The following is a 15,268-nucleotide window of genomic DNA, read 5'->3' as shown; positions in this document are numbered from 1 at the left end:
GTGGAATGCCACATGAGGGCTATGCTGACCCCATCACGAACGACAGACCCATATTCCACTCGGACATGCCCGTTAGCGAGCTCGCCGAGCGCAACACTCGAGCCATCGAGGCAAATGTCGTTGGTCAGCCCCTCCGGTTGCGGAAACCATGGACGAGGTGACGCATAAAACTTAGCCGACCTCTATAGAGCCCAACGGGACTCGGGGGCTCGAGCCGCCCGACCCTAACTTCTAAATCCAACTGACCAAGGTTTGAAGGCTGGCCCATGAAGGGCTCAAGGCCACCTCACATCAAATAGAGCCCAGGGAGAAAATGTAGATGAGCCCCAGCGGCCTTCGCCCAACCCACTTAGAAGCGGACAAGGTCATCTCAACCTTCTCGTCTGATCCTAACCTCGAGCCAAGCCCACAGAATCTCCATCGAGGGGAGGCTAGCGGGCCACTAGAGTCGGTCTCCAGAATGACTCGAGCATCTGCTAGGAGGCAGGTTAAGGAGCAGTGGAATGCCATATATGGGCTATGCCGACCCCGTCATGAACGACTGACACATATTTCACTCGGACATACCCGTTAGCGAGCTCACCGAGCACGTCACTCGAGCCATCGAGGCAAGTGACGTTAGCTCAACCCCTCCGGTTGCGGAAACCATAGATGGGGTGATGATCACAAAGATGAGCCGACCCTCGACCGGACCCCGCTACGCGCGGGGGCTCGAGGAAAGTTGGACTCACAAGAAGACCGAATGTGCGGTCATAGAATGATGGCTCAGATCCTAGGAGGTACGTACGAAAACTAAGAATGATGTTTCTAAAACAAGAGACACTTTCTCCTACTAGTTTCGCTATCCTCTCCTCGATCTTTAGTGACACCCGACCCTAGCAACGGCAAAGGGTCAGGTCTCACTCAGGAGCTGATAAGGGTATATATATATACCTTTTCTGAAACAATCGTCATGCCCGACCCTTTCCTCACATTAAAAAACATAGTGGCAAGGGTTGTTCACCCATACCCCTACGCCCTAGTGGCTACGGCACTCTTGCTCATCAGCGTGATCAGAGTTTGTTCACCCATACCCCGAGCTCTACGGTCTTAACAAACAGAAGGGTTGGAACACATTAACCCCTTTTCACACATAAAAAGGGAGAAAAAAACAAATTTGTTCACACTGAAATAAAAGAACAGACTTGTTCAAACAAAACACAGGGGTCGGAACTTGTCCGATTATTACAAAAATAATCATCCTACCTACCTAACTAACTAGCCCCTACAAGGGAGAACTACATCTTCTATCCTATCCACTAGGTCCTACGAAAGGGGAGCCACCACCGCTTCCATCTCCTCCAGCTCATGGACTTCATAGCCAGGCCCGTAGCCATTGCTCATCATCTCTAGGCCGATGCTATATCCATAATGAGAATGAGCAATCACGAAGGACTGATTGACCCCGACGCGAAGAGCATTCCTCTCGAGCTGGCGCACCCAAGCCATGATCTCGATGGCACGAGCCACGAGCGCGCTGGTCCCCTTCAACCGCACCACCTGAAGGTCATCGTAGACCACTCTGAGGGCGGCGCTTAGGATACCGAGCTCATCACTCTCTGCCTAAAGATTCCTCCTCACCTCGACATGGTCCACAGCCAGCCCGGTAGAAATGCTCTTGGCCTTCAGCTTTTGGGTCGCCGTGCTTTCGAGCTCGGTCTAGAGGGAGCTGACCTTCTACCATGCATCATCGTGCTCTTGGCAGGCCTGGTCACGCTCTCAGAAAGCCTGGTCACGCTCCTCGCGAGCCACGCCACATTTTGAATGGAGCCTCTTCGTAGTTTGGAGCAGCTCATCCCATTCCTTGTGTAGCCGAGCAACCACCACGGCATCTAGGCTCACCCTCTTCTCCAGGGCCATGAGTTTCTCCTCAGCCCCTAGCTTTAGATCTTTTTCCTTCTCAACCTCGCCCAGAAGGTCAAGGATCCACTAGTGGGTCTCAAAGTCCCTCTAGAGCAGCTCATCCCACTCCTTCCTGACCCTGGCGGCTTCTTCTTCATCCTTCCGCAACGTTGCCGATAGGGCCTCGAATGCCTTCTCGGCCTCGTCAGCATCCTGACGGGCCTCAGCCACCCGTGACTGAAGATTGGACACCTCCTCGGCAAGGGGAGTTAGCTCGGCCACCCTCTGCTAGGCAGCAACAAGCTAAGCGGTCACCTTCCTATGTAGTCACGCCTCCTCGACGAGGCGGTCCTAGGTCTCCTTCTATTGACGAAGGAAGCAAGACTTCCCCCGGCTGCGAGCTATGAGGGAAAGCAGGAAGATGATGATTATGATACAAAAAATAGAAAAAGGAAGATAAAGGCAAGAAGCAGGATGAAACAATACCCGGCCAGAGGGAGGGAACAACAACGTTGTGTAATGTGCCCATGGCGTGGTTTAGGGCCTCAAGAATGGACGTGGTCCCCACATCGAGGCTCTCCCACTCCATGCTCTCGGCAGCGTCATCAAGGGTGAAAAGCGTCGATGCAGGATCCTACGGATTCATCCACAGGAGCAGGGGCTCGCCCCGCACAGGCAAACCACTGCCCACTGACATCAGGGCCAAGGATGACTCCTCGCCGGCTCCAAGCGCCGCCGACCCCTCTCTCCGTGATGTCCCCACTAGGACAATATCTGCTCCAACGACGGAAGGGGTCAGTCGTGCAGACGCTGACCCCTCTCCCAGCACCACAACTCCTGGGGACCCTCGGCCATGTTCCCCTCAGGCGCCGCTGTGGTTGCACCCGGCTATGACCCATCTATCATGGCCACCTCCACCTCCACCTACGTCGATGGGGTCACGACCGGCTGTGCAGTGCCCGCCGCGATCGGCGCCATGAGTGCGGTTGGTAGCCCCATCTATATCACCATCAGCAGCGGTATCACTACTGTCACTGGCTACTCTATGACCTCTGAAGGCGCACCTTGAGCCCCCGGGTCCACCCATCTCGCCAAGGGCATATGCGCCACCATGAGCAGCGCTTAACCGGCTGGCGACGCGGTCACACTGGCACCGCTCCCACCCGAAATGGGTGCGGCACTAGCCAATGGCTATCGCCTCAATTAGAGGGCACGCTCTTCTTCGGCACTAGCGCCAAAGGATTACGCTGCCTGTTGATGCTGCAAGGGATGAAAAGCATAAATCACGATTGTGGGGGTATGGCCCCCAAGACATGGGCCGCACCATCGGAGGTGGCTCGGCCCACAAGATCAAGGCGTGCACGGCGCTGCTCGGCATGCACCGCAAGACATTGTATAGTACCAAATAGGGTACTTTACTTGTAACCCTACCCCTCCAGAGTATATAAGGAGAGGCAGGGGTCATCTACTCGACATCATCATGTATTCAATACAATACACCTAAGACACAGGACGTAGGGTATTACGTCGATCAGACGGCCCGAACCTACCTAAATCGCTGTCTCTGCGCTTTGTGTCACCATCCGGTTCCGGATCACGCGCATCCCCACCGACAAATCTACCATCGTGGGATACCCCTTGGTGGACTGCCGAGCATCTTTTGTCGATAGTTGGCGCGCCAGGTAGGGGTGTGCGCTTGATCCATGGCGAGCCAGATGGATCTCAAATCAGCAACGCGTTCTCGTCGTCAATCTCTTGGAGATCCATCCCGGTCCATGACGACGATTCATCGCTGCTACACCAGCCCCTGCGACAACAGATCCGATCTCGGAACCACCTCCGAGGTCGTCTTCACCAGCAACTCATCGCCGCTGCTCTCATCAGTCCTTGTCGACGACTACCGTCGCCGTTCTCGTCGGCCCTCATTGACGACTTGCCATGGCTCTCGTCGATATCCCTCGTCGATGTCTAGCCACCGCTGCTCTAGTTGTCCCTCGTCGATGACTTGCCGCCGCTGCCCTCATCAGCCCTCATCGATGACTCGCCGCCGCTACCCTCGTCGATGACTCACCGCCGCTTCCCTCATCGATGACTCACCGCCGCTGCCCTCAGCGACCTTCGCCGACATCCTTCGCCGACGTCCCTCGCCGTCGACTCATCGTTATCGCTTGATGGCCTTCACCGACATCCTTCGCCGACGTCTCTCGCCGTCGACTCGTCGTCACCGCTCGACGGCCTTTGCCGACATCCTTCACTGACGTCTCTCGCTGTCGACTTGTCATCACCGCTCGGCGGCCTTCGCCGACATCCTTCGCCGACGCCCCTCGCCGTTGTCTCGTCGTCATTACTCGGTGGCCCTCACCGACATCCCTCATAGCCACCGAGCTGCAAGCAAGCTGCCCACGTCGCCGACCAGATAACACCATACGCCGCTGACCCGACATTCTGTCTAAAGCTAAGTCATGTTTTAATATTCTTCTAAATATTCTCCAATCTCCGTATATTGTCATAATGTTTTTCCGAACTGTTTTCTCCATGTTTGCTCTCCAAACGATTTTCCGAACCCCCGAACAGTCCTGTTGATGCTCGGACGCCTCCAGAGACGGCCCTGTCTCCGGCTCCTCCCTACACGTGCTACGGGCTCCGCGCTCTGTGTTATGGGTGATCGGCAGCGGCTCCTTGGTCACGCCTGTTCCTCCTACACATGCACGGGCTCCACGCTCGACGTTATGGACTATGGGATAGCTAGGGCTGGAGACTCAGCTACACACTAACTGGTCGGGCGGTTTATATTAAATATAAATATATTTTCACACCAACTAATCACCAAACTGCAAATGCCGTTTCATCACCATTGCTGATTTTTCTCCAGAGTTTATTTATTTGTGCATCATGTACTACCCGTTCTACATGTTTGTATTGCAGGATCATCGTCAAGGTGATCGGACCACCTGATGCTCAGACTTCTCCACCGATCAACTGGTTGGACCACTTGGTTCATGGACTCCGTCGTCGACCAGTTGATCGGACTGTTCGCCGATCATTTCTACTCAATGTTCACTTCGCCGCCGACCAGTTGACCAGACTGTTCGCCGCTCGTGCTTCATCGCCAGCTACGCCGGTTACTCCTCAGCGCTCGAATTCTTTGTGCTCGAGGACTAAGTGGGCACACTTCACCGCACGGACGTCGTCAGCTACGTCAGTGCTCGGACCTCACCGCCTACGCCAAGGACTCCTCGGTGCTCGGACATCGCCGCCTACGCCAGGGACTCCTTGGTGCTCGAACGTTGCCGCCTACGCCGGGGACTACTCGCTCCTCGGTGCTCGGTCATCGCCCGAGACTCTTCGCTCCTCGGTGCTCGGACATCGCCAGCGACACCGGGAACTCCTCGCTCCTCGGTGCTCGGACATCGCCAGCGACGCCGGAAACTCCTTGCTCCTCGGTGCTCGGTCATCGCCAGCGACGCCGGGGACTCCTCGCTCCTCGGTGCTTGGACATCACCGGCGACGCCGGGGACTCCTTGCTCCTCAGTGCTCGGTCATCGCCAGCGACGCTGGGGACTCCTCGCTCCTCGGTGCTCGGTCATCGCCAGCGACGCCGAGGACTCCTCGCTCCTCGGTGCTCGGACATCGCCAGGGACGCCGAGGACTCCTCGCTCCTCGGTGCTCGGACATCGCCAGCGGCGTCGAGAACTCCTCGCTCCTCGGTGCTCGGTCATCGCCAGCGACGTCGGGAGCTCCTCGCTCCTCGGTGCTCGTTTATCGCCAGCGACGTCGGGGACTCCCTTGCTGCTCGGATCTTGCTACGTCTCGTCGTTGTGCTATCAAGCTGCTCCATGTTGTTCAGATCAGGGTGCTGATCTTGGGCAGCACGTCTGGGGTCTTGATACGCGCATGTTAGACGATGTCGGCAAGCTTTTAGACTTCTTTGACCCTGCTACAAGATTCATTCTTTATCTTCCAGCAGGCTTGGGGACTAAGTGGGCACACTTCACCTTGCGGTGAATGTGCTTGTTCTCATCTCGAGGCTACGCCCGGGGACTGGCTGCCTGCTCGGCTAGTCTTCTACTTTATGACCCTGGCACCACGTGACTGCGTCACCTACTACCAGGCTCGGGGACTAACTGTGGGGGTATGGCCCCCAAGACATGGGCCGCACCATCGGAGGTGGCTCGGCCCACAAGATCAAGGCGTGCACGACGCTGCTCGGCGTGCACCGCAAGACATTGTATAGTATCAAATAGGATACTTTACTTGTAACCCTGCCCCTCCAGAGTATATAAGGAGAGGTAGGGGTCATCTACTCGACATCATCATGTATTCAATACAATACACCAAAGACACAGGACATATGGTATTACGTCAATCAGACGGCCCGAACCTACCTAAATCGCTGTCTCTGCGCTTTGTGTCACCATCCGGTTCCTGATCACGCGCATCCCCACCGACAAATTTACCATCGTGGGATACCCCTTGGTGGACTACCAAGCATCTTTTGTCGACAACGATGAAATCTAACTAAAATAGGAAAAACAGAGGAACTGATAACTCACCTCAGTGCTGTCGGGCGGTAGATGTGTTTGGGGGGCAAACCCCCCGACCCTCGCTCCACCTCATCAGAACAAGGCTGTTTCGAGCCCGCCCCCTGCTCCGAGGCAGAGGGTCTCGCTCCACTTGGCTCTTAGGGCATGATGGCAGAGCCACCCATCTCCGCTAGCACCTCGGGCGCAATGGTAGAGTCGCCCGCCTCTGTTGGCACCTCGGGCATGACGACAGAGCCGCCCACCTCCCTTGGCTCCTAGGGTAGCCCAATGGTATGGCCTGCCTCCACTGGCTCCCTGGATGTACCCTTCCCTTCATGGAACGAGAAGGGTCCTGATGCCTGCAAGGACGAACCGATACCTATCAGCACATCCTTGTTCTCTAGGTTGTCATACTCAATATCGTCAGCTACCTCGTTGTCATCTCCTTCTTCATCATCATCATCATCGTTGTCAGTGTCCTCCCCTCATTCCCACGCCTATAGCTTCCGCTACTTCTTCCTCTTCTTGTCCTCCTTCGCCTTCCTCAGCCGCTCGCCCTCGGCGTGATTTGCCGTCCTCATGGCCGAATCCCTCAGCAATAGTGTCGGGTGATCAATGAGGATGAGATCCCTCGGCTGGTCCCGCCCCTCTCAAGGTTAGTATCAGGGGTCAGGAAATCAATTGAAGGAAAGGCAAGGAAAAGGGGAACTTACGAAGATGATGTAGCGCGACTCTGGCCGCATTGGAGGATGCCCCGGCACCGAGTAGACGAAGTCGAGGGTGGCACCCGCGTTGTCCCGCAAAGGCTCCATCGCCTCCTTGATGCGTTGCGTGATCTTAGAGTTGGGGAGCGTCCCCTTGGCGAGCGCCATTCCGTCGAACAATGCCTCGGGCGCCATCGCATATAGCGGGAGCGCATGTGTCATCAACGGCGCCACCCTCCTTGTGTGGTAAGTACCGATGACACCCGACCCCTTCAAGCCATTCTCCTTCAAGATTTGGATGGCAATGATGTGGTCTCAGATCTTCTTCTTGTCCTTCTTCGGGACGCCCTACTTTCTCCATGACTCCGAGGCCTCTTCGGTCAGGCACCCGGTAAACTCCGACAGAGGGGCAGCGGCGTCGTTCTTGAGGTAGAACCACTGCGAATGCCACCCCTTCTTGGACGTCGAAAGCCACATGGATGGGTACTCGCCGACCTAATTGTTCCAAAGTTGGATACAGGCGCACCCCATTGGCATGTGCAGCTCCTGCCTGCCCCTTTTCTCCCTCTTCTTCTGGAGGTTGACGGCGAAGAAGTGACTCCATAAGTTGAAGTGGGGGTTGATCCCTAAGAATCCCTTGCGCAGCGAGACGAACGCCGCCATGTGCTGGATTCTGTTGGGATTGAGATGCTACAACTCGATCTTGTAGTAGTGCAACAGCCTTTGAAGAAATTTGTGGGCGGGGGTCGTGAGCCCACGCTCGTGGAAGTGGGTGAACGACACCACATAGCCGTCAGGCGGCGATGGCAAATCCTCACCGCTGGGCAGCAGCCACTCCTTGGCCGAGGTCCGTGTGCAGAGAAGACCGTGACGGACGAGGCCTCCCATGCTCTGGAAGGTGATGTCGAAACAACACCATAGATCCATTAGAGATGGGAGCGGATGGATGCGAGCTCAACGACGACGGAGATGCAGAGGCAAAAAACCTAAGTGGTGGCGGCGGCGGCGTGGCTACAGAGGCAAGGAGGCAAGCTTGCGTATGAAACCTAGAGGGCTCGCCCTTTGGTTTTATAGGGGCGACAGGTGCGAGGAAACCAACCGTCTGCCTAGGTCTTCATGCCTGCCATGACATGCCACCATGTCTCGCCGTAGGACGTGCGCACGCAACCTATGTCTATTCCCTCAGAAAACTCGCTGGATGTTTTGCCTTCTCGAACGGGCCATGACCCATCATAGGTAAAAGGGATACGAAGCTAAAAACGCTCCTACGGCCTATCTAGGCCCAAGAGTTCGAAGATTGGCCCACCGATGGGTTCGACAACCGCTCCGGGCACCTTTAGAGTGAGGGTGGAAAGGGATGGGCCTGCTAGCGGCCGGTACCCGGGCGCACGAGCGCCGTGGGCATCCCGGCCCACGTTCGAGTCTCGGCCAGATATGATCCATGGTTTTTCCTCAAAGAAAGGCATAAAGCCCTTAGGACCGATCGAGTGGACCCGAGAACTATATGGATTGATCGCTAAGAATCTAGAGTCGGTCACCAAGCTGACCCAAGCTGGATCCCTGTGAACGGGATGTCGGAGCCCCACTCAGACTAGCCCATTAACAGCTCACCGAGCACCATGATTTGTCCATAGAGGAAAATCATGGCATGGCTCGGCCCCTCCGTTTTTATCAAAAAATGCTCGAGGAAAGACAATCGCAAAGATGAGTCAATCCTCGACCGGATCCCTGCTACGGGCAGGGGCTCGAGGAAAGTTGGACTCACACGAAGGTCGAACGCACGGCTGTAGAACGACAGACCCCCGTAGTGGTCGAAATCAAGAAAGACATTTTCCGACCCACCAAATCTCACGGCTATACCCTCGAAGAGTCTGATCTTGACGAAAGGAGATCATCGTCCCCAGGTCATGCCTTGGGCGACAAAAGAAGGCCAAGGCCCCCAGAGTCCTCCCATTTGGAAAAGCCTTCGAATGAGTATTCTACTCCTCCACAGGCTCGGGGCTACTGTCGGGGACCAATACTGGGGTACCTGTCAACATTAATTCATCCGAGCAATTAAGAGCGCGACTACGGCTCCAACCGGCCCCTAGGTGCGTGGGCTCCGCCTTGACCGACCTCTGGGGAGTCCGTGGGGGCGGGCTCCGCCTCACCCGACTCCAAGGTCGTGGGCTCCGCCTCGCCCGATCTCTGTTGGGAGGGCTCCACCTCGCCCAACCTCTGGGGCGGGCTCCGCCTCGTCCGGCATCTGGGGGCGGACTCCGCCTTGCCCGACAATGAGTCTATGGGCTCCGCCTCGCCCGACCCCGAGGCCACAGGCTCCGCCTTGCCCAACCCTTGGGTTTACGCTCCTCCTCGCCCGACCCCTAGGGTGCGGGCTCTGTCTCGCCCGACGGGGTCCCATACCGCCGTCAACCACTCTAGTTCCAGGCGTATGGGCCTGGGTCAAAACTCTAACAAAAGGGAAGAGACTGGCATGTCTCAATGTAACCCGTGGCCACGATGAGCCATACCTAAGGATTCACATCAAGAACAATGTCGGGCGTACTGGTACTATTCTGCCTAACCCTCGTACGAACATTGATAGGCGCGTCAGTTCACCACAACGTCCGCCAGGCGGAGTGGAGTGCCACGACCGACAGACGATGCCTACGCATGGCGCCAGTGACGGACAAGGCCGCAACATGGCGCCGTCCTTGTTGACATCTATAGGGTCGACGAGACCCGCATAAAGGAGAAGAAGGGCCCGGCGATCCTGAAGGCATTCGGCTCTCTCTCTCGTTCTTCTTTTTTCCTCCACTGTAACTCGTGCTTTCCCTTGGCCTATAAAAAGGAAAGCAGAACGTCCCATGAGGGGGATCAGACCAACGAACTCATCGAACCCCGAACCACGAGATAACAAACACACGAGCGCACGGTTGAGCAGCGACCGAGCTCTCAGCACCTGTTCATTCTTTCCACCAGAGATTTAGGACATGTTCCTCTCTCGCCCGTTTGTAACCCCTACTATAAATTTTCGGTGCTAGTAACACGAGCAGCAGTGACAAACTGGACGTAGGGACATTCTGGCCGAACCAGTATAAACCTCGTGTCCTTTAAGCACAACATCCGAGTCAGACGCGTAATATTAGAATTTTACTCGTCGGTAGTAACTCGAAACACCGACAGCCGGTGCGCCCCCCCCCCCCCCCCCAATTTAGAAGAGAGCGTACAATTCTCAGAGTTCTTATGGGTGCATAGTTTGACACTTAGGTGCCATCATATTTTTGTGAGTTATCTACAAAGTGTATTAGACATATGCATTAGTAAATCATCCTACAATACATCTGTCTACTACCCTTAGTTTCTTTTGATTAAAATGAATTGATGCTGATCGGTAACAATTTAGGTGGCCACACAGATTGCCCTTTCCAGTTCAGGGCCGTGTCGAGGGGCGTGCAAACGGTGCGAGGGAACATGGCCTCTAATTACCAGGGCCCCCAAATTTTGTTGGATTTACTAGCTACCAACCATCACTCCATCTTTAGTTCATCACCAGGTGTGTGCAAACTGCTAGTGACTGCCAGCTATAGGCCTAGCTATAGGGGATAAATTCAAGCCCATGCCGTTAACTTTCGTGATGGATTAGCACTGGAACAGGCATGAGTCAGGACTGTTATAAAAAAGGTCCTAGGTCATTGTAATCTTTTCCTTCGATTTGAATTTACTATCCTTCCTATCATTCGGTCTGTTCGCTGGCTGGTTTCTGGGCTGATTTAGGCTGGCCGGAGGAAAACACTATTGGTTGGCTGGTTTGGGCTGGTTGGAACCAACCAGCGAACATGGTGATTATATGGATTTTTTTTCCAGGCAATCATTATGTGAACTATAACTATCTCTCCTTCGTATGATTACGGCTAGTGTTCTAAGGTTAATATGTATATAAGATATGCATGTAGAATTGATAATTATTGTAGTCCTTTTTATCAAAGGATAAAGCCTCATTTTACAGTTTGGTACAGGGCCTCAAATTTTACCGGCACGGCCCTGTTCCAGTTGACAAGATACAGTGTCATTTACCGGGGGTCAAAAGTTATCATACTGTGACAGTTAAAACATGTGACCATATGCCTTCAACTTCCCTGTGAATTAAGTTGTACTGTGCTTGGTCTCCTAGGCAGCAATCATATATCGCTCCTGTACTCCTGCTGTGAACTTTGTGAAAATTCCACATCTCATAGTTTCTTATTTAAATGTTTGGTTTTATTCATTCTTTTCGTTGGCATCAGGTTTATCCATGTAGTTGAAAGTTGAAACTACGTATATGAAAGCATTCAAGAAACGGCGTTGAACAGATCCATGTGTTGGCGTGTGCACATATTCGATCGTACTCGCAAGAGCGTGTGGTAAACCGGTAACAGAGTGAGCGGCAGCGGGAAAGCCAGCTACAACCAGTGGAAGTCTGCGTAGGACAGAAACCACCATATGTCTAGGAAATGGTTTGAAACCGGTTTGAGACATATGGTATAGTTTGGTTTGGATTTGGGAGGGTGAGTGGTGGCCTGGTCTGGGCCTCTGGTTTAATTAATGTTCTTTCACAGAACAGTTTGATGTGGTTTTGAGCCCCGCACACACACACGCACACTCCCTGTCCCAGGCCATGCTTTAGATTGCAAAAAATTTCAACACGATGAATAGTAGCACTTTCGTCTTATTTGATAAATATTGTCCAATCGTGGACCAACTAAGCTCAAAAAATTCATCTCGTGATTTCCAACTAAACTGTACAATTAGTTATTTTTTTTACCTACATTTAATGCTCCATACAAACGGCTAAAAATTAATGTAATAAGAGAGAGTGAAAAAACTTAAAATTTAGAAGGGATCTAAACAAGGCCCCAGAGAAAAGTGGGTGTGGGTTCTTCCAACCATCGTCGGTGAGATCGCTAGTTGATGACTTGATGTGCTCTGTTCGGGGCGATGGTGCCCAAGAAGAAAGAGAACCCAGGAGCCGGCCGGGACGCCGCTCATCAGTGTGAACCTCTTGACGCACGGCTTGAGCGCGAGGCCGTCCCACCCCATCCATCGTTTTCGCGCGGTCACATCCGCGAGCAATCCGGGGAGGAAAACCAGGGTTCAGTTGGTTGCTGTAGCCAGCTCAGTTGTCGAGGACGATGTGTAAGCTAATGACTGAAACCTTCAGCCCAGGGGGTGTTCCGTTGCCCTTCTGAATTTTAGTCGCTGTCCCATCAGATGTTTGATACATGTATTGAGTATTAAATATAGACTAATTACGAAACTAATTGCATAGTTTACGACTAATTTGCGAGACGAATCTTTCGAGCCTAATTAGTCCATGATTTGACAATGGTTTGCTACAATAAACATGTGCTAATGACGGATTAATTAGGCTTAAAAATTCATCTCGTTAAGTACCGATAGATTATGTAATTTGTTTTTTTATTAGTATCTAAACACCCCATGCAATATCCTTCTGACACACCTTCTGAATTTTAGTAGCCGGATCAAACACCCCCCTTACTCAGGCACGTGGCATACTGACATGCATGCATGGTTCCAGACTTCAGTTCCAGTTCCTTGGAACACTCATGCTTCTACAGTTCTACTACTCGCCGATGGAGCACTGTGCCGTTGTCCGAGAATTTTAAGTACAGGTTTGTTTGGTTTCTCTGACATTGAAGCGCAGTGCAGTGCTAGAAATCCACTCACGTGGCATGAAATCCATGTAAAATACTTCTTTTTTGTTCGCTTATGAAGAAGAAAAAAGGCAATGGCTACAACTGACCCAACACTGATGGCTGATGGCCACCTGTGTACTCTGGCATTTGATTGAGTCAAACTATTACACCTAACAATGGATAGATGATACGGTGCAGTTTGTGCTCTTCTGCGCCCGTGGAAGACTTCTACGACATGCATGTCTTTTTGCACAATGTGTACACATCAGCTATAGCAAAATCCCGGCTCGATCCTGGCACATTTTCTTTTCTGATGATAGAGCAACAGAGCATGGCCTGATGGCCATGTGAGTGAGGTTCAGCGTAACTGCCAAAGCAAACAAACTCTTCTTGAAATTTATGTGCACTGTTCTCTTCAAGACATGCCGTGTAATTAATATTATAAGAGATCAATCTGTCACGACGTCACGTCGCCGATGAGAAGTCAAGTCCGTGCTCATCATGGCATTTACTGCTTAGACTTCCAATGGAAAAAGTTGTTGGTGATCCATAAATATTCTCACTATAAAACACCAAAGCATCAGATATTCAGATACTTGTGTTCAAACTTCTCGGTCCAGTTCCTCTTCTTCTTCTCTAACGTTTCTCTTGAATCACAGCATCGCGTCATGGCGAGAAGATCCCTCAAAGCCAGGCCGACGCTGGTGCTCATCAGCCTTCTTCTAATGGCAGACCTGGCAATCGTCGGCTATGGCCGAAGAGTTGCAGAACTGGATGTCTTAGCAGTCGGCGACAGCGGAGGCGGTGACCGTGGCTCGCCGCCGGGCAAAGGCTGCTGCTTGTCCAACCAGGCATCTTCTTCAGCGTCAGGGCGACACCTTGGTGATTGCTGCAAGCACATGCATGTTGTGTCCAAGAGGTTGGTGCCCCAGGGCCCAAACCCTCTGCATAACTGAAGGAGAAACCGTTCTGCACTTGCAATTGCAACGAGAGGTAGTGAGTTTTTTTTATGCCGCCATACAGAGTGATTAGTCAAGCTGTTGTTCTTTCGTGAGGTCATGTAATCTATAGGCTTAGTTAGAGCTTAGTTTTCTGCTAGTTCATACGGTCTCTCTCACTTTTGAGAGCTGCTCTTCATCAGTCAGAGACTGAAACTTTGTAGTAATGGATGGTTGAGTGCAAAGCTCTTGCTGAGGACGAAATAAAATTCCTTTATCTACAAAATGCTTTCTGATGATGAGAATTTTCACTGGGATTTGTGTGCTTAACTGTTGTAGTCTTTTCAGTGGATTTTCTCAGATGATCCTGTGCTATGGTATGACCATTGAAATTGTAAGATGGGAATCACATCTAGTGTTCAATTGCAGTGCAACCCCTCTCTGCAAGTGAAAATAGCACTCACTAACTGACTGCTCGTCCAAGACTCCAGCATACAGAGGCGTGTTCTTGTCCATGTGCAGTGCAGACTAAAATAAGATCAGCTCTTTGATGTCTTTGATAGAAATAGAATAGTGCTACGATGATTGGTGAGTTAGCCAGTAGGACACTCCAAGGGTTCTAATAAACAACATCAGCATTGTTGATTCCCAAACGCCTCGTGACAAGTGATGAAGTATGATCCAAATGCGTACCGTTGTTTAGTCAGGCAGGTGGCAGCTGATAGATTAAAAAGAAACAAGGACAGTAGAGGATAGTTTTTTTCTCTCTCTCTTCCGCTTCTCGTCTTTGAGTAGGAGATGGTAATTCATCAGAAAATGGCACAAGCAAAGGAAAGATCTTGTGTATTGTTCAGCTGTTACACGTAGGCTGTGGTTTAAGAAAACTTAATGCGACATGATCGGAGTCGACGAACACGTTAGCACCGCGGCATTTTTCTCAGAGTGAAGAGGATAGGTGGGGACTGCTGGAAATTCTGCAACTTTTGGTCAACTGCATGCGTATCCTTAATTGATGTTCCGAACTTTCAACTATATGTGTGAGCAAAGAATGCAACACTAAACTTGTTTGTCCTGTTGTTAATCCAAATGGACAGGGGGTTTTGAGTGACCCTGAAACTCTAAAAAATGTTAGACACCGGAATGAACTTTCAAAGGATAGGATTACCTGGATGCTCAGTCAACTTTGTGACTGGAATCTAAATTCGGCTGCCGTCCAGCCCAACTGCTCTTTTGCCCTCGAGTAATCATACAAGCAAGCCATGATGTCACACCGTATGAGATGACGACGAATCTGTCATGCATTAGACAAATGCAACATGTAAGCAATAATTAGACGAATCCAAAGTTGGAGCAAGGACACCCCACCGAATCTGTGATGCCCTGCTACTTAATTCTGGAAGCGAACCTGCAGTCCTCGCCGATCAGCAAATTCAATTCAGCATCAACTTACTTGCCCCAACTCCATATCCCTTCCAGTCCAGCTTTCTTGCTCCTGTTCTCCACCACGTCAACATGGCGTAGCCTGATGCTATTAGCATGCGTACTGC

This window comes from Miscanthus floridulus, chromosome 1, assembly GCF_019320115.1.
Source record: "Miscanthus floridulus cultivar M001 chromosome 1, ASM1932011v1, whole genome shotgun sequence".
In the NCBI taxonomy this organism is placed as follows: domain Eukaryota; kingdom Viridiplantae; phylum Streptophyta; class Magnoliopsida; order Poales; family Poaceae; genus Miscanthus; species Miscanthus floridulus.
Note: the sequence above shows the minus strand (reverse complement) of the source record.